The sequence below is a fragment of the Anomaloglossus baeobatrachus genome, unplaced genomic scaffold (genome assembly GCF_048569485.1).
Source record: "Anomaloglossus baeobatrachus isolate aAnoBae1 unplaced genomic scaffold, aAnoBae1.hap1 Scaffold_4601, whole genome shotgun sequence".
NCBI lineage: Eukaryota > Metazoa > Chordata > Amphibia > Anura > Aromobatidae > Anomaloglossus > Anomaloglossus baeobatrachus.
This window is the reverse complement of record NW_027443942.1, coordinates 15,684-31,920: the sequence shown is the minus strand read 5'-3', so window position 1 is coordinate 31,920 and position 16,237 is coordinate 15,684. Positions and strand designations below refer to the sequence as shown.

Here is a 16,237-nt window from a genome sequence, read left to right as displayed (position 1 = left end):
TGAATTGGAAAGACTGCAAGGGGGAGGGGAGTTGCTTGCGCCCTAAAGGAGGAGTTATTCAGATTCATTGCAGTGGGCGGCGGCTGCAAAACGCACCATTCTTCTTGTTTTGGCTCTGCAAAGCAGCCTTTTCAAGGGTTGGCTTGGGTGACAAAATGTCTTGTGTAGGCGTGGGTTTGTCTCCCTCTCGCTCTCTCTCCCTAAGATGTGTCCGGCATAGGCCAGGGTGCCACTCGAGGCCCAAACCAATTCTGGTTATCGCTTCTCGGCCTTTTGGCTAAGATCAAGTGTAGTATCTGTTCTTATCAGTTTAATATCTGATACGTCCCCTATCTGGGGACCATATATTAAATGGATTTTTAGAACAGGGAGATGGAAAAAGAGCTTGCTCTGTCCACTCCACGCATTGACCTGGTATTGCAGTACCTCCAGGAACGGTGCACCCCTTCTTAACCCAGTTTCCAAAAGCAGAACTCAATTCACCTGATTCATATTAGCCCGATTTAATGAATTGGAAGAAAGCATACGTCTTCATATGCACCTCAATTTGGCCCATTCACTTTTCACACTTCCTCCTTTTGTTTTTTATCTTTCACACTTTTGACTTTCTTTATTCATCCAAATAGCAAACTCATCACCACTCAACCTGACCAACTCGGCTATGTCCCCGTGCTGCAGTTCTCTGTCTTATCTAGATCATTTGCAATTGAATGGAATAGATCCCTTTTGGACAAAGTGGATTCACCTGCTGCTGCAGTGACCACAGGTGTGATAACATCTAGAATTGGCATCTGGTGCGATCTCTCCGCTTCCACTCCAAAGAAAGTTACCTGTTTATTCCTATCATGCATTGGTTTTTGGGGTTTTCTTTGAGTAATGATGATCTCTTTAGTAGTCTGTTGGCGCCCTCTCCTGGAGGAATAGTTTGCTTGCTCTTGGACATTCTAAAAGAGAGGTCATGATAGACATTGAGCTTCTGAGCTCAATTGGGGACAGTCATGGGTGATGAATGTTTGCAACCTACTGCGAAGCCTCATACCGCAATATAAGGAACGTCAAATACTAAGAAAGGGCGGCCTATGAAAGAATTACTACTTTCAATAAGTACACTTAAACGGCTAATTGGGAATAGAAAAACTGTAAAAAGCCCTCTGAGAAAGCCCCCCTCTAACCTTTGATAGTAAGCTTTTCTGTAGTCTGCCTGTTGATGTATTTTCCGTTTGAACTGTGCACAACATGAAGAGACGGAACACTGGCGGCTTGTCACAATGCCCCCCGATGACATCACAATAGCGCTGCTGCCTAGAAAACAAGCTGCGCAGAAGAAGTTGTTCTTTGGGTGGGAGGGTGGGCTAGTGGAAGGAGGGGGCAATCTCTTTTTTTCCCGGGTGGTAGGGGGATGACAGGAGAAGGGAAGCGGGTGGTGAGAAAGGTACAGAGGGCAGGGTTTGGGGGCTGGGAAGGAAAGGGAAAAGATTAGGGTTTGGGGATGATGAAAGGGCTTTCTACGGGTAAGGATGGCAAAGGGTGGCAGTGACGGAAAGTCAGGCAACCTGTCCTGTCCGTCTTTTTGTATCGTGAATTGGAAAGACTGCAAGGGGGAGGGGAGTTGCTTGCGCCCTAAAGGAGGAGTTATTCAGATTCATTGCAGTGGGCGGCGGCTGCAAAACGCACCATTCTTCTTGTTTTGGCTCTGCAAAGCAGCCTTTTCAAGGGTTGGCTTGGGTGACAAAATGTCTTGTGTAGGCGTGGGTTTGTCTCCCTCTCGCTCTCTCTCCCTAAGATGTGTCCGGCATAGGCCAGGGTGCCACTCGAGGCCCAAACCAATTCTGGTTATCGCTTCTCGGCCTTTTGGCTAAGATCAAGTGTAGTATCTGTTCTTATCAGTTTAATATCTGATACGTCCCCTATCTGGGGACCATATATTAAATGGATTTTTAGAACAGGGAGATGGAAAAAGAGCTTGCTCTGTCCACTCCACGCATTGACCTGGTATTGCAGTACCTCCAGGAACGGTGCACCCCTTCTTAACCCAGTTTCCAAAAGCAGAACTCAATTCACCTGATTCATATTAGCCCGATTTAATGAATTGGAAGAAAGCATACGTCTTCATATGCACCTCAATTTGGCCCATTCACTTTTCACACTTCCTCCTTTTGTTTTTTATCTTTCACACTTTTGACTTTCTTTATTCATCCAAATAGCAAACTCATCACCACTCAACCTGACCAACTCGGCTATGTCCCCGTGCTGCAGTTCTCTGTCTTATCTAGATCATTTGCAATTGAATGGAATAGATCCCTTTTGGACAAAGTGGATTCACCTGCTGCTGCAGTGACCACAGGTGTGATAACATCTAGAATTGGCATCTGGTGCGATCTCTCCGCTTCCACTCCAAAGAAAGTTACCTGTTTATTCCTATCATGCATTGGTTTTTGGGGTTTTCTTTGAGTAATGATGATCTCTTTAGTAGTCTGTTGGCGCCCTCTCCTGGAGGAATAGTTTGCTTGCTCTTGGACATTCTAAAAGAGAGGTCATGATAGACATTGAGCTTCTGAGCTCAATTGGGGACAGTCATGGGTGATGAATGTTTGCAACCTACTGCGAAGCCTCATACCGCAATATAAGGAACGTCAAATACTAAGAAAGGGCGGCCTATGAAAGAATTACTACTTTCAATAAGTACACTTAAACGGCTAATTGGGAATAGAAAAACTGTAAAAAGCCCTCTGAGAAAGCCCCCCTCTAACCTTTGATAGTAAGCTTTTCTGTAGTCTGCCTGTTGATGTATTTTCCGTTTGAACTGTGCACAACATGAAGAGACGGAACACTGGCGGCTTGTCACAATGCCCCCCGATGACATCACAATAGCGCTGCTGCCTAGAAAACAAGCTGCGCAGAAGAAGTTGTTCTTTGGGTGGGAGGGTGGGCTAGTGGAAGGAGGGGGCAATCTCTTTTTTTCCCGGGTGGTAGGGGGATGACAGGAGAAGGGAAGCGGGTGGTGAGAAAGGTACAGAGGGCAGGGTTTGGGGGCTGGGAAGGAAAGGGAAAAGATTAGGGTTTGGGGATGATGAAAGGGCTTTCTACGGGTAAGGATGGCAAAGGGTGGCAGTGACGGAAAGTCAGGCAACCTGTCCTGTCCGTCTTTTTGTATCGTGAATTGGAAAGACTGCAAGGGGGAGGGGAGTTGCTTGCGCCCTAAAGGAGGAGTTATTCAGATTCATTGCAGTGGGCGGCGGCTGCAAAACGCACCATTCTTCTTGTTTTGGCTCTGCAAAGCAGCCTTTTCAAGGGTTGGCTTGGGTGACAAAATGTCTTGTGTAGGCGTGGGTTTGTCTCCCTCTCGCTCTCTCTCCCTAAGATGTGTCCGGCATAGGCCAGGGTGCCACTCGAGGCCCAAACCAATTCTGGTTATCGCTTCTCGGCCTTTTGGCTAAGATCAAGTGTAGTATCGTTCGAAAAGGTGGTTTAAGGCTCCGGCCACCTTAGTACAATGATGCAATGCACACTGGAAGGTTGCGCTTGTTAGTACTTTGGGAGGATAGTATATCCATCTAGAGGAAACCATGGCCCTACCAGGATCGAGGCTATTAGACTGAGTAAGTGTGGGGGCTATGGTGCAATATGCCCCAGGATTGACGACCCTGGAGTGAGTCTGAGCTTGCTGGCTTGGGACCCCGGCGAGCCTTGGGCTCTGTAGCACACCGTACCTTGCCCTTTCATACTTTCTGAGCATAATGCTCTATCCCGGCCTTCTGGCTAGGAAGGGAAATTTTTATAATCATGGTCGGAGGTCCGTTCAGCTTTGGGCTGAGAAACCAACACCCGGTTGGAGGTCCGGGTCAGCTTTGGCTGAGAAACCAACACCCGGTTGGAGGTCCGGGTCAGCTTCGGCTGAGAAACCAACACCCGGTTGGAGGTCCGGGTCAGCTTCGGCTGAGAAACCAACACCCGGTTGGAGGTCCGGTTAGCCTTGGGCTGAGAAACCAACACCGGTTGACGGTCCGGGCAGTTTCGGCTGCGAAACCAACAACTAGTAGCTCTCTACTCCACTTGGGTAAGATGCCTGGGTGGACGCTGGGAGCAACGACAAGGCTCAACCAGGCTTCGGCTTGGGTGAGCACCGAAGATCCCTGACCCTTGCTGTGGCCTTCTGGCTCGGAGGGACGGGGTTGATTTTTGGGGACCCTCTCCTCACGGAGGGGTCCACACGAATCCTAGCCTTTGCACTGTTTTTGGTGTGACTTCGGTCATGCATTTTTTGCGGTGCTTTGGAAAGCTTCATTAAATCAAAATCTGTTCTTATCAGTTTAATATCTGATACGTCCCCTATCTGGGGACCATATATTAAATGGATTTTTAGAACAGGGAGATGGAAAAAGAGCTTGCTCTGTCCACTCCACGCATTGACCTGGTATTGCAGTACCTCCAGGAACGGTGCACCCCTTCTTAACCCAGTTTCCAAAAGCAGAACTCAATTCACCTGATTCATATTAGCCCGATTTAATGAATTGGAAGAAAGCATACGTCTTCATATGCACCTCAATTTGGCCCATTCACTTTTCACACTTCCTCCTTTTGTTTTTTATCTTTCACACTTTTGACTTTCTTTATTCATCCAAATAGCAAACTCATCACCACTCAACCTGACCAACTCGGCTATGTCCCCGTGCTGCAGTTCTCTGTCTTATCTAGATCATTTGCAATTGAATGGAATAGATCCCTTTTGGACAAAGTGGATTCACCTGCTGCTGCAGTGACCACAGGTGTGATAACATCTAGAATTGGCATCTGGTGCGATCTCTCCGCTTCCACTCCAAAGAAAGTTACCTGTTTATTCCTATCATGCATTGGTTTTTGGGGTTTTCTTTGAGTAATGATGATCTCTTTAGTAGTCTGTTGGCGCCCTCTCCTGGAGGAATAGTTTGCTTGCTCTTGGACATTCTAAAAGAGAGGTCATGATAGACATTGAGCTTCTGAGCTCAATTGGGGACAGTCATGGGTGATGAATGTTTGCAACCTACTGCGAAGCCTCATACCGCAATATAAGGAACGTCAAATACTAAGAAAGGGCGGCCTATGAAAGAATTACTACTTTCAATAAGTACACTTAAACGGCTAATTGGGAATAGAAAAACTGTAAAAAGCCCTCTGAGAAAGCCCCCCTCTAACCTTTGATAGTAAGCTTTTCTGTAGTCTGCCTGTTGATGTATTTTCCGTTTGAACTGTGCACAACATGAAGAGACGGAACACTGGCGGCTTGTCACAATGCCCCCCGATGACATCACAATAGCGCTGCTGCCTAGAAAACAAGCTGCGCAGAAGAAGTTGTTCTTTGGGTGGGAGGGTGGGCTAGTGGAAGGAGGGGGCAATCTCTTTTTTTCCCGGGTGGTAGGGGGATGACAGGAGAAGGGAAGCGGGTGGTGAGAAAGGTACAGAGGGCAGGGTTTGGGGGCTGGGAAGGAAAGGGAAAAGATTAGGGTTTGGGGATGATGAAAGGGCTTTCTACGGGTAAGGATGGCAAAGGGTGGCAGTGACGGAAAGTCAGGCAACCTGTCCTGTCCGTCTTTTTGTATCGTGAATTGGAAAGACTGCAAGGGGGAGGGGAGTTGCTTGCGCCCTAAAGGAGGAGTTATTCAGATTCATTGCAGTGGGCGGCGGCTGCAAAACGCACCATTCTTCTTGTTTTGGCTCTGCAAAGCAGCCTTTTCAAGGGTTGGCTTGGGTGACAAAATGTCTTGTGTAGGCGTGGGTTTGTCTCCCTCTCGCTCTCTCTCCCTAAGATGTGTCCGGCATAGGCCAGGGTGCCACTCGAGGCCCAAACCAATTCTGGTTATCGCTTCTCGGCCTTTTGGCTAAGATCAAGTGTAGTATCTGTTCTTATCAGTTTAATATCTGATACGTCCCCTATCTGGGGACCATATATTAAATGGATTTTTAGAACAGGGAGATGGAAAAAGAGCTTGCTCTGTCCACTCCACGCATTGACCTGGTATTGCAGTACCTCCAGGAACGGTGCACCCCTTCTTAACCCAGTTTCCAAAAGCAGAACTCAATTCACCTGATTCATATTAGCCCGATTTAATGAATTGGAAGAAAGCATACGTCTTCATATGCACCTCAATTTGGCCCATTCACTTTTCACACTTCCTCCTTTTGTTTTTTATCTTTCACACTTTTGACTTTCTTTATTCATCCAAATAGCAAACTCATCACCACTCAACCTGACCAACTCGGCTATGTCCCCGTGCTGCAGTTCTCTGTCTTATCTAGATCATTTGCAATTGAATGGAATAGATCCCTTTTGGACAAAGTGGATTCACCTGCTGCTGCAGTGACCACAGGTGTGATAACATCTAGAATTGGCATCTGGTGCGATCTCTCCGCTTCCACTCCAAAGAAAGTTACCTGTTTATTCCTATCATGCATTGGTTTTTGGGGTTTTCTTTGAGTAATGATGATCTCTTTAGTAGTCTGTTGGCGCCCTCTCCTGGAGGAATAGTTTGCTTGCTCTTGGACATTCTAAAAGAGAGGTCATGATAGACATTGAGCTTCTGAGCTCAATTGGGGACAGTCATGGGTGATGAATGTTTGCAACCTACTGCGAAGCCTCATACCGCAATATAAGGAACGTCAAATACTAAGAAAGGGCGGCCTATGAAAGAATTACTACTTTCAATAAGTACACTTAAACGGCTAATTGGGAATAGAAAAACTGTAAAAAGCCCTCTGAGAAAGCCCCCCTCTAACCTTTGATAGTAAGCTTTTCTGTAGTCTGCCTGTTGATGTATTTTCCGTTTGAACTGTGCACAACATGAAGAGACGGAACACTGGCGGCTTGTCACAATGCCCCCCGATGACATCACAATAGCGCTGCTGCCTAGAAAACAAGCTGCGCAGAAGAAGTTGTTCTTTGGGTGGGAGGGTGGGCTAGTGGAAGGAGGGGGCAATCTCTTTTTTTCCCGGGTGGTAGGGGGATGACAGGAGAAGGGAAGCGGGTGGTGAGAAAGGTACAGAGGGCAGGGTTTGGGGGCTGGGAAGGAAAGGGAAAAGATTAGGGTTTGGGGATGATGAAAGGGCTTTCTACGGGTAAGGATGGCAAAGGGTGGCAGTGACGGAAAGTCAGGCAACCTGTCCTGTCCGTCTTTTTGTATCGTGAATTGGAAAGACTGCAAGGGGGAGGGGAGTTGCTTGCGCCCTAAAGGAGGAGTTATTCAGATTCATTGCAGTGGGCGGCGGCTGCAAAACGCACCATTCTTCTTGTTTTGGCTCTGCAAAGCAGCCTTTTCAAGGGTTGGCTTGGGTGACAAAATGTCTTGTGTAGGCGTGGGTTTGTCTCCCTCTCGCTCTCTCTCCCTAAGATGTGTCCGGCATAGGCCAGGGTGCCACTCGAGGCCCAAACCAATTCTGGTTATCGCTTCTCGGCCTTTTGGCTAAGATCAAGTGTAGTATCTGTTCTTATCAGTTTAATATCTGATACGTCCCCTATCTGGGGACCATATATTAAATGGATTTTTAGAACAGGGAGATGGAAAAAGAGCTTGCTCTGTCCACTCCACGCATTGACCTGGTATTGCAGTACCTCCAGGAACGGTGCACCCCTTCTTAACCCAGTTTCCAAAAGCAGAACTCAATTCACCTGATTCATATTAGCCCGATTTAATGAATTGGAAGAAAGCATACGTCTTCATATGCACCTCAATTTGGCCCATTCACTTTTCACACTTCCTCCTTTTGTTTTTTATCTTTCACACTTTTGACTTTCTTTATTCATCCAAATAGCAAACTCATCACCACTCAACCTGACCAACTCGGCTATGTCCCCGTGCTGCAGTTCTCTGTCTTATCTAGATCATTTGCAATTGAATGGAATAGATCCCTTTTGGACAAAGTGGATTCACCTGCTGCTGCAGTGACCACAGGTGTGATAACATCTAGAATTGGCATCTGGTGCGATCTCTCCGCTTCCACTCCAAAGAAAGTTACCTGTTTATTCCTATCATGCATTGGTTTTTGGGGTTTTCTTTGAGTAATGATGATCTCTTTAGTAGTCTGTTGGCGCCCTCTCCTGGAGGAATAGTTTGCTTGCTCTTGGACATTCTAAAAGAGAGGTCATGATAGACATTGAGCTTCTGAGCTCAATTGGGGACAGTCATGGGTGATGAATGTTTGCAACCTACTGCGAAGCCTCATACCGCAATATAAGGAACGTCAAATACTAAGAAAGGGCGGCCTATGAAAGAATTACTACTTTCAATAAGTACACTTAAACGGCTAATTGGGAATAGAAAAACTGTAAAAAGCCCTCTGAGAAAGCCCCCCTCTAACCTTTGATAGTAAGCTTTTCTGTAGTCTGCCTGTTGATGTATTTTCCGTTTGAACTGTGCACAACATGAAGAGACGGAACACTGGCGGCTTGTCACAATGCCCCCCGATGACATCACAATAGCGCTGCTGCCTAGAAAACAAGCTGCGCAGAAGAAGTTGTTCTTTGGGTGGGAGGGTGGGCTAGTGGAAGGAGGGGGCAATCTCTTTTTTTCCCGGGTGGTAGGGGGATGACAGGAGAAGGGAAGCGGGTGGTGAGAAAGGTACAGAGGGCAGGGTTTGGGGGCTGGGAAGGAAAGGGAAAAGATTAGGGTTTGGGGATGATGAAAGGGCTTTCTACGGGTAAGGATGGCAAAGGGTGGCAGTGACGGAAAGTCAGGCAACCTGTCCTGTCCGTCTTTTTGTATCGTGAATTGGAAAGACTGCAAGGGGGAGGGGAGTTGCTTGCGCCCTAAAGGAGGAGTTATTCAGATTCATTGCAGTGGGCGGCGGCTGCAAAACGCACCATTCTTCTTGTTTTGGCTCTGCAAAGCAGCCTTTTCAAGGGTTGGCTTGGGTGACAAAATGTCTTGTGTAGGCGTGGGTTTGTCTCCCTCTCGCTCTCTCTCCCTAAGATGTGTCCGGCATAGGCCAGGGTGCCACTCGAGGCCCAAACCAATTCTGGTTATCGCTTCTCGGCCTTTTGGCTAAGATCAAGTGTAGTATCTGTTCTTATCAGTTTAATATCTGATACGTCCCCTATCTGGGGACCATATATTAAATGGATTTTTAGAACAGGGAGATGGAAAAAGAGCTTGCTCTGTCCACTCCACGCATTGACCTGGTATTGCAGTACCTCCAGGAACGGTGCACCCCTTCTTAACCCAGTTTCCAAAAGCAGAACTCAATTCACCTGATTCATATTAGCCCGATTTAATGAATTGGAAGAAAGCATACGTCTTCATATGCACCTCAATTTGGCCCATTCACTTTTCACACTTCCTCCTTTTGTTTTTTATCTTTCACACTTTTGACTTTCTTTATTCATCCAAATAGCAAACTCATCACCACTCAACCTGACCAACTCGGCTATGTCCCCGTGCTGCAGTTCTCTGTCTTATCTAGATCATTTGCAATTGAATGGAATAGATCCCTTTTGGACAAAGTGGATTCACCTGCTGCTGCAGTGACCACAGGTGTGATAACATCTAGAATTGGCATCTGGTGCGATCTCTCCGCTTCCACTCCAAAGAAAGTTACCTGTTTATTCCTATCATGCATTGGTTTTTGGGGTTTTCTTTGAGTAATGATGATCTCTTTAGTAGTCTGTTGGCGCCCTCTCCTGGAGGAATAGTTTGCTTGCTCTTGGACATTCTAAAAGAGAGGTCATGATAGACATTGAGCTTCTGAGCTCAATTGGGGACAGTCATGGGTGATGAATGTTTGCAACCTACTGCGAAGCCTCATACCGCAATATAAGGAACGTCAAATACTAAGAAAGGGCGGCCTATGAAAGAATTACTACTTTCAATAAGTACACTTAAACGGCTAATTGGGAATAGAAAAACTGTAAAAAGCCCTCTGAGAAAGCCCCCCTCTAACCTTTGATAGTAAGCTTTTCTGTAGTCTGCCTGTTGATGTATTTTCCGTTTGAACTGTGCACAACATGAAGAGACGGAACACTGGCGGCTTGTCACAATGCCCCCCGATGACATCACAATAGCGCTGCTGCCTAGAAAACAAGCTGCGCAGAAGAAGTTGTTCTTTGGGTGGGAGGGTGGGCTAGTGGAAGGAGGGGGCAATCTCTTTTTTTCCCGGGTGGTAGGGGGATGACAGGAGAAGGGAAGCGGGTGGTGAGAAAGGTACAGAGGGCAGGGTTTGGGGGCTGGGAAGGAAAGGGAAAAGATTAGGGTTTGGGGATGATGAAAGGGCTTTCTACGGGTAAGGATGGCAAAGGGTGGCAGTGACGGAAAGTCAGGCAACCTGTCCTGTCCGTCTTTTTGTATCGTGAATTGGAAAGACTGCAAGGGGGAGGGGAGTTGCTTGCGCCCTAAAGGAGGAGTTATTCAGATTCATTGCAGTGGGCGGCGGCTGCAAAACGCACCATTCTTCTTGTTTTGGCTCTGCAAAGCAGCCTTTTCAAGGGTTGGCTTGGGTGACAAAATGTCTTGTGTAGGCGTGGGTTTGTCTCCCTCTCGCTCTCTCTCCCTAAGATGTGTCCGGCATAGGCCAGGGTGCCACTCGAGGCCCAAACCAATTCTGGTTATCGCTTCTCGGCCTTTTGGCTAAGATCAAGTGTAGTATCTGTTCTTATCAGTTTAATATCTGATACGTCCCCTATCTGGGGACCATATATTAAATGGATTTTTAGAACAGGGAGATGGAAAAAGAGCTTGCTCTGTCCACTCCACGCATTGACCTGGTATTGCAGTACCTCCAGGAACGGTGCACCCCTTCTTAACCCAGTTTCCAAAAGCAGAACTCAATTCACCTGATTCATATTAGCCCGATTTAATGAATTGGAAGAAAGCATACGTCTTCATATGCACCTCAATTTGGCCCATTCACTTTTCACACTTCCTCCTTTTGTTTTTTATCTTTCACACTTTTGACTTTCTTTATTCATCCAAATAGCAAACTCATCACCACTCAACCTGACCAACTCGGCTATGTCCCCGTGCTGCAGTTCTCTGTCTTATCTAGATCATTTGCAATTGAATGGAATAGATCCCTTTTGGACAAAGTGGATTCACCTGCTGCTGCAGTGACCACAGGTGTGATAACATCTAGAATTGGCATCTGGTGCGATCTCTCCGCTTCCACTCCAAAGAAAGTTACCTGTTTATTCCTATCATGCATTGGTTTTTGGGGTTTTCTTTGAGTAATGATGATCTCTTTAGTAGTCTGTTGGCGCCCTCTCCTGGAGGAATAGTTTGCTTGCTCTTGGACATTCTAAAAGAGAGGTCATGATAGACATTGAGCTTCTGAGCTCAATTGGGGACAGTCATGGGTGATGAATGTTTGCAACCTACTGCGAAGCCTCATACCGCAATATAAGGAACGTCAAATACTAAGAAAGGGCGGCCTATGAAAGAATTACTACTTTCAATAAGTACACTTAAACGGCTAATTGGGAATAGAAAAACTGTAAAAAGCCCTCTGAGAAAGCCCCCCTCTAACCTTTGATAGTAAGCTTTTCTGTAGTCTGCCTGTTGATGTATTTTCCGTTTGAACTGTGCACAACATGAAGAGACGGAACACTGGCGGCTTGTCACAATGCCCCCCGATGACATCACAATAGCGCTGCTGCCTAGAAAACAAGCTGCGCAGAAGAAGTTGTTCTTTGGGTGGGAGGGTGGGCTAGTGGAAGGAGGGGGCAATCTCTTTTTTTCCCGGGTGGTAGGGGGATGACAGGAGAAGGGAAGCGGGTGGTGAGAAAGGTACAGAGGGCAGGGTTTGGGGGCTGGGAAGGAAAGGGAAAAGATTAGGGTTTGGGGATGATGAAAGGGCTTTCTACGGGTAAGGATGGCAAAGGGTGGCAGTGACGGAAAGTCAGGCAACCTGTCCTGTCCGTCTTTTTGTATCGTGAATTGGAAAGACTGCAAGGGGGAGGGGAGTTGCTTGCGCCCTAAAGGAGGAGTTATTCAGATTCATTGCAGTGGGCGGCGGCTGCAAAACGCACCATTCTTCTTGTTTTGGCTCTGCAAAGCAGCCTTTTCAAGGGTTGGCTTGGGTGACAAAATGTCTTGTGTAGGCGTGGGTTTGTCTCCCTCTCGCTCTCTCTCCCTAAGATGTGTCCGGCATAGGCCAGGGTGCCACTCGAGGCCCAAACCAATTCTGGTTATCGCTTCTCGGCCTTTTGGCTAAGATCAAGTGTAGTATCTGTTCTTATCAGTTTAATATCTGATACGTCCCCTATCTGGGGACCATATATTAAATGGATTTTTAGAACAGGGAGATGGAAAAAGAGCTTGCTCTGTCCACTCCACGCATTGACCTGGTATTGCAGTACCTCCAGGAACGGTGCACCCCTTCTTAACCCAGTTTCCAAAAGCAGAACTCAATTCACCTGATTCATATTAGCCCGATTTAATGAATTGGAAGAAAGCATACGTCTTCATATGCACCTCAATTTGGCCCATTCACTTTTCACACTTCCTCCTTTTGTTTTTTATCTTTCACACTTTTGACTTTCTTTATTCATCCAAATAGCAAACTCATCACCACTCAACCTGACCAACTCGGCTATGTCCCCGTGCTGCAGTTCTCTGTCTTATCTAGATCATTTGCAATTGAATGGAATAGATCCCTTTTGGACAAAGTGGATTCACCTGCTGCTGCAGTGACCACAGGTGTGATAACATCTAGAATTGGCATCTGGTGCGATCTCTCCGCTTCCACTCCAAAGAAAGTTACCTGTTTATTCCTATCATGCATTGGTTTTTGGGGTTTTCTTTGAGTAATGATGATCTCTTTAGTAGTCTGTTGGCGCCCTCTCCTGGAGGAATAGTTTGCTTGCTCTTGGACATTCTAAAAGAGAGGTCATGATAGACATTGAGCTTCTGAGCTCAATTGGGGACAGTCATGGGTGATGAATGTTTGCAACCTACTGCGAAGCCTCATACCGCAATATAAGGAACGTCAAATACTAAGAAAGGGCGGCCTATGAAAGAATTACTACTTTCAATAAGTACACTTAAACGGCTAATTGGGAATAGAAAAACTGTAAAAAGCCCTCTGAGAAAGCCCCCCTCTAACCTTTGATAGTAAGCTTTTCTGTAGTCTGCCTGTTGATGTATTTTCCGTTTGAACTGTGCACAACATGAAGAGACGGAACACTGGCGGCTTGTCACAATGCCCCCCGATGACATCACAATAGCGCTGCTGCCTAGAAAACAAGCTGCGCAGAAGAAGTTGTTCTTTGGGTGGGAGGGTGGGCTAGTGGAAGGAGGGGGCAATCTCTTTTTTTCCCGGGTGGTAGGGGGATGACAGGAGAAGGGAAGCGGGTGGTGAGAAAGGTACAGAGGGCAGGGTTTGGGGGCTGGGAAGGAAAGGGAAAAGATTAGGGTTTGGGGATGATGAAAGGGCTTTCTACGGGTAAGGATGGCAAAGGGTGGCAGTGACGGAAAGTCAGGCAACCTGTCCTGTCCGTCTTTTTGTATCGTGAATTGGAAAGACTGCAAGGGGGAGGGGAGTTGCTTGCGCCCTAAAGGAGGAGTTATTCAGATTCATTGCAGTGGGCGGCGGCTGCAAAACGCACCATTCTTCTTGTTTTGGCTCTGCAAAGCAGCCTTTTCAAGGGTTGGCTTGGGTGACAAAATGTCTTGTGTAGGCGTGGGTTTGTCTCCCTCTCGCTCTCTCTCCCTAAGATGTGTCCGGCATAGGCCAGGGTGCCACTCGAGGCCCAAACCAATTCTGGTTATCGCTTCTCGGCCTTTTGGCTAAGATCAAGTGTAGTATCTGTTCTTATCAGTTTAATATCTGATACGTCCCCTATCTGGGGACCATATATTAAATGGATTTTTAGAACAGGGAGATGGAAAAAGAGCTTGCTCTGTCCACTCCACGCATTGACCTGGTATTGCAGTACCTCCAGGAACGGTGCACCCCTTCTTAACCCAGTTTCCAAAAGCAGAACTCAATTCACCTGATTCATATTAGCCCGATTTAATGAATTGGAAGAAAGCATACGTCTTCATATGCACCTCAATTTGGCCCATTCACTTTTCACACTTCCTCCTTTTGTTTTTTATCTTTCACACTTTTGACTTTCTTTATTCATCCAAATAGCAAACTCATCACCACTCAACCTGACCAACTCGGCTATGTCCCCGTGCTGCAGTTCTCTGTCTTATCTAGATCATTTGCAATTGAATGGAATAGATCCCTTTTGGACAAAGTGGATTCACCTGCTGCTGCAGTGACCACAGGTGTGATAACATCTAGAATTGGCATCTGGTGCGATCTCTCCGCTTCCACTCCAAAGAAAGTTACCTGTTTATTCCTATCATGCATTGGTTTTTGGGGTTTTCTTTGAGTAATGATGATCTCTTTAGTAGTCTGTTGGCGCCCTCTCCTGGAGGAATAGTTTGCTTGCTCTTGGACATTCTAAAAGAGAGGTCATGATAGACATTGAGCTTCTGAGCTCAATTGGGGACAGTCATGGGTGATGAATGTTTGCAACCTACTGCGAAGCCTCATACCGCAATATAAGGAACGTCAAATACTAAGAAAGGGCGGCCTATGAAAGAATTACTACTTTCAATAAGTACACTTAAACGGCTAATTGGGAATAGAAAAACTGTAAAAAGCCCTCTGAGAAAGCCCCCCTCTAACCTTTGATAGTAAGCTTTTCTGTAGTCTGCCTGTTGATGTATTTTCCGTTTGAACTGTGCACAACATGAAGAGACGGAACACTGGCGGCTTGTCACAATGCCCCCCGATGACATCACAATAGCGCTGCTGCCTAGAAAACAAGCTGCGCAGAAGAAGTTGTTCTTTGGGTGGGAGGGTGGGCTAGTGGAAGGAGGGGGCAATCTCTTTTTTTCCCGGGTGGTAGGGGGATGACAGGAGAAGGGAAGCGGGTGGTGAGAAAGGTACAGAGGGCAGGGTTTGGGGGCTGGGAAGGAAAGGGAAAAGATTAGGGTTTGGGGATGATGAAAGGGCTTTCTACGGGTAAGGATGGCAAAGGGTGGCAGTGACGGAAAGTCAGGCAACCTGTCCTGTCCGTCTTTTTGTATCGTGAATTGGAAAGACTGCAAGGGGGAGGGGAGTTGCTTGCGCCCTAAAGGAGGAGTTATTCAGATTCATTGCAGTGGGCGGCGGCTGCAAAACGCACCATTCTTCTTGTTTTGGCTCTGCAAAGCAGCCTTTTCAAGGGTTGGCTTGGGTGACAAAATGTCTTGTGTAGGCGTGGGTTTGTCTCCCTCTCGCTCTCTCTCCCTAAGATGTGTCCGGCATAGGCCAGGGTGCCACTCGAGGCCCAAACCAATTCTGGTTATCGCTTCTCGGCCTTTTGGCTAAGATCAAGTGTAGTATCTGTTCTTATCAGTTTAATATCTGATACGTCCCCTATCTGGGGACCATATATTAAATGGATTTTTAGAACAGGGAGATGGAAAAAGAGCTTGCTCTGTCCACTCCACGCATTGACCTGGTATTGCAGTACCTCCAGGAACGGTGCACCCCTTCTTAACCCAGTTTCCAAAAGCAGAACTCAATTCACCTGATTCATATTAGCCCGATTTAATGAATTGGAAGAAAGCATACGTCTTCATATGCACCTCAATTTGGCCCATTCACTTTTCACACTTCCTCCTTTTGTTTTTTATCTTTCACACTTTTGACTTTCTTTATTCATCCAAATAGCAAACTCATCACCACTCAACCTGACCAACTCGGCTATGTCCCCGTGCTGCAGTTCTCTGTCTTATCTAGATCATTTGCAATTGAATGGAATAGATCCCTTTTGGACAAAGTGGATTCACCTGCTGCTGCAGTGACCACAGGTGTGATAACATCTAGAATTGGCATCTGGTGCGATCTCTCCGCTTCCACTCCAAAGAAAGTTACCTGTTTATTCCTATCATGCATTGGTTTTTGGGGTTTTCTTTGAGTAATGATGATCTCTTTAGTAGTCTGTTGGCGCCCTCTCCTGGAGGAATAGTTTGCTTGCTCTTGGACATTCTAAAAGAGAGGTCATGATAGACATTGAGCTTCTGAGCTCAATTGGGGACAGTCATGGGTGATGAATGTTTGCAACCTACTGCGAAGCCTCATACCGCAATATAAGGAACGTCAAATACTAAGAAAGGGCGGCCTATGAAAGAATTACTACTTTCAATAAGTACACTTAAACGGCTAATTGGGAATAGAAAAACTGTAAAAAGCCCTCTGAGAAAGCCCCCCTCTAACCTTTGATAGTAAGCTTTTC

General features: G+C 46.6%; 10 non-coding genes and 1 pseudogene across 10 annotated transcripts; all 11 read left to right on the top strand.

Annotated features, from left to right (window-relative positions):
• Positions 1-257: 257 nt before the first annotated feature.
• LOC142280618 (U2 spliceosomal RNA) lies at positions 258-448 on the top strand. Its single transcript, XR_012742835.1, has one exon. It is a non-coding gene; the product is annotated as a U2 spliceosomal RNA (small nuclear RNA).
• Positions 449-1,835: 1,387 nt separating this feature from the next.
• LOC142280616 (U2 spliceosomal RNA) lies at positions 1,836-2,026 on the top strand. The gene has a single exon (XR_012742833.1). It is a non-coding gene; the product is annotated as a U2 spliceosomal RNA (small nuclear RNA).
• Positions 2,027-3,413: 1,387 nt separating this feature from the next.
• Positions 3,414-3,555, top strand: LOC142280623 (U2 spliceosomal RNA; annotated as a pseudogene).
• A 697-nt stretch (positions 3,556-4,252) lies between these two features.
• Positions 4,253-4,448, top strand: LOC142280620 (U2 spliceosomal RNA). Its single transcript, XR_012742837.1, has one exon. It is a non-coding gene; the product is annotated as a U2 spliceosomal RNA (small nuclear RNA).
• A 1,387-nt stretch (positions 4,449-5,835) lies between these two features.
• Positions 5,836-6,026, top strand: LOC142280615 (U2 spliceosomal RNA). The gene has a single exon (XR_012742832.1). It is a non-coding gene; the product is annotated as a U2 spliceosomal RNA (small nuclear RNA).
• Positions 6,027-7,413: 1,387 nt separating this feature from the next.
• On the top strand, positions 7,414-7,604 carry LOC142280614 (U2 spliceosomal RNA). Its single transcript, XR_012742831.1, has one exon. It is a non-coding gene; the product is annotated as a U2 spliceosomal RNA (small nuclear RNA).
• Positions 7,605-8,991: 1,387 nt separating this feature from the next.
• On the top strand, positions 8,992-9,182 carry LOC142280613 (U2 spliceosomal RNA). Its single transcript, XR_012742830.1, has one exon. It is a non-coding gene; the product is annotated as a U2 spliceosomal RNA (small nuclear RNA).
• Positions 9,183-10,569: 1,387 nt separating this feature from the next.
• Positions 10,570-10,760, top strand: LOC142280612 (U2 spliceosomal RNA). The gene has a single exon (XR_012742829.1). It is a non-coding gene; the product is annotated as a U2 spliceosomal RNA (small nuclear RNA).
• Positions 10,761-12,147: 1,387 nt separating this feature from the next.
• LOC142280611 (U2 spliceosomal RNA) lies at positions 12,148-12,338 on the top strand. The gene has a single exon (XR_012742828.1). It is a non-coding gene; the product is annotated as a U2 spliceosomal RNA (small nuclear RNA).
• A 1,387-nt stretch (positions 12,339-13,725) lies between these two features.
• Positions 13,726-13,916, top strand: LOC142280610 (U2 spliceosomal RNA). Its single transcript, XR_012742827.1, has one exon. It is a non-coding gene; the product is annotated as a U2 spliceosomal RNA (small nuclear RNA).
• Positions 13,917-15,303: 1,387 nt separating this feature from the next.
• LOC142280609 (U2 spliceosomal RNA) lies at positions 15,304-15,494 on the top strand. Its single transcript, XR_012742826.1, has one exon. It is a non-coding gene; the product is annotated as a U2 spliceosomal RNA (small nuclear RNA).
• Positions 15,495-16,237: the final 743 nt, after the last annotated feature.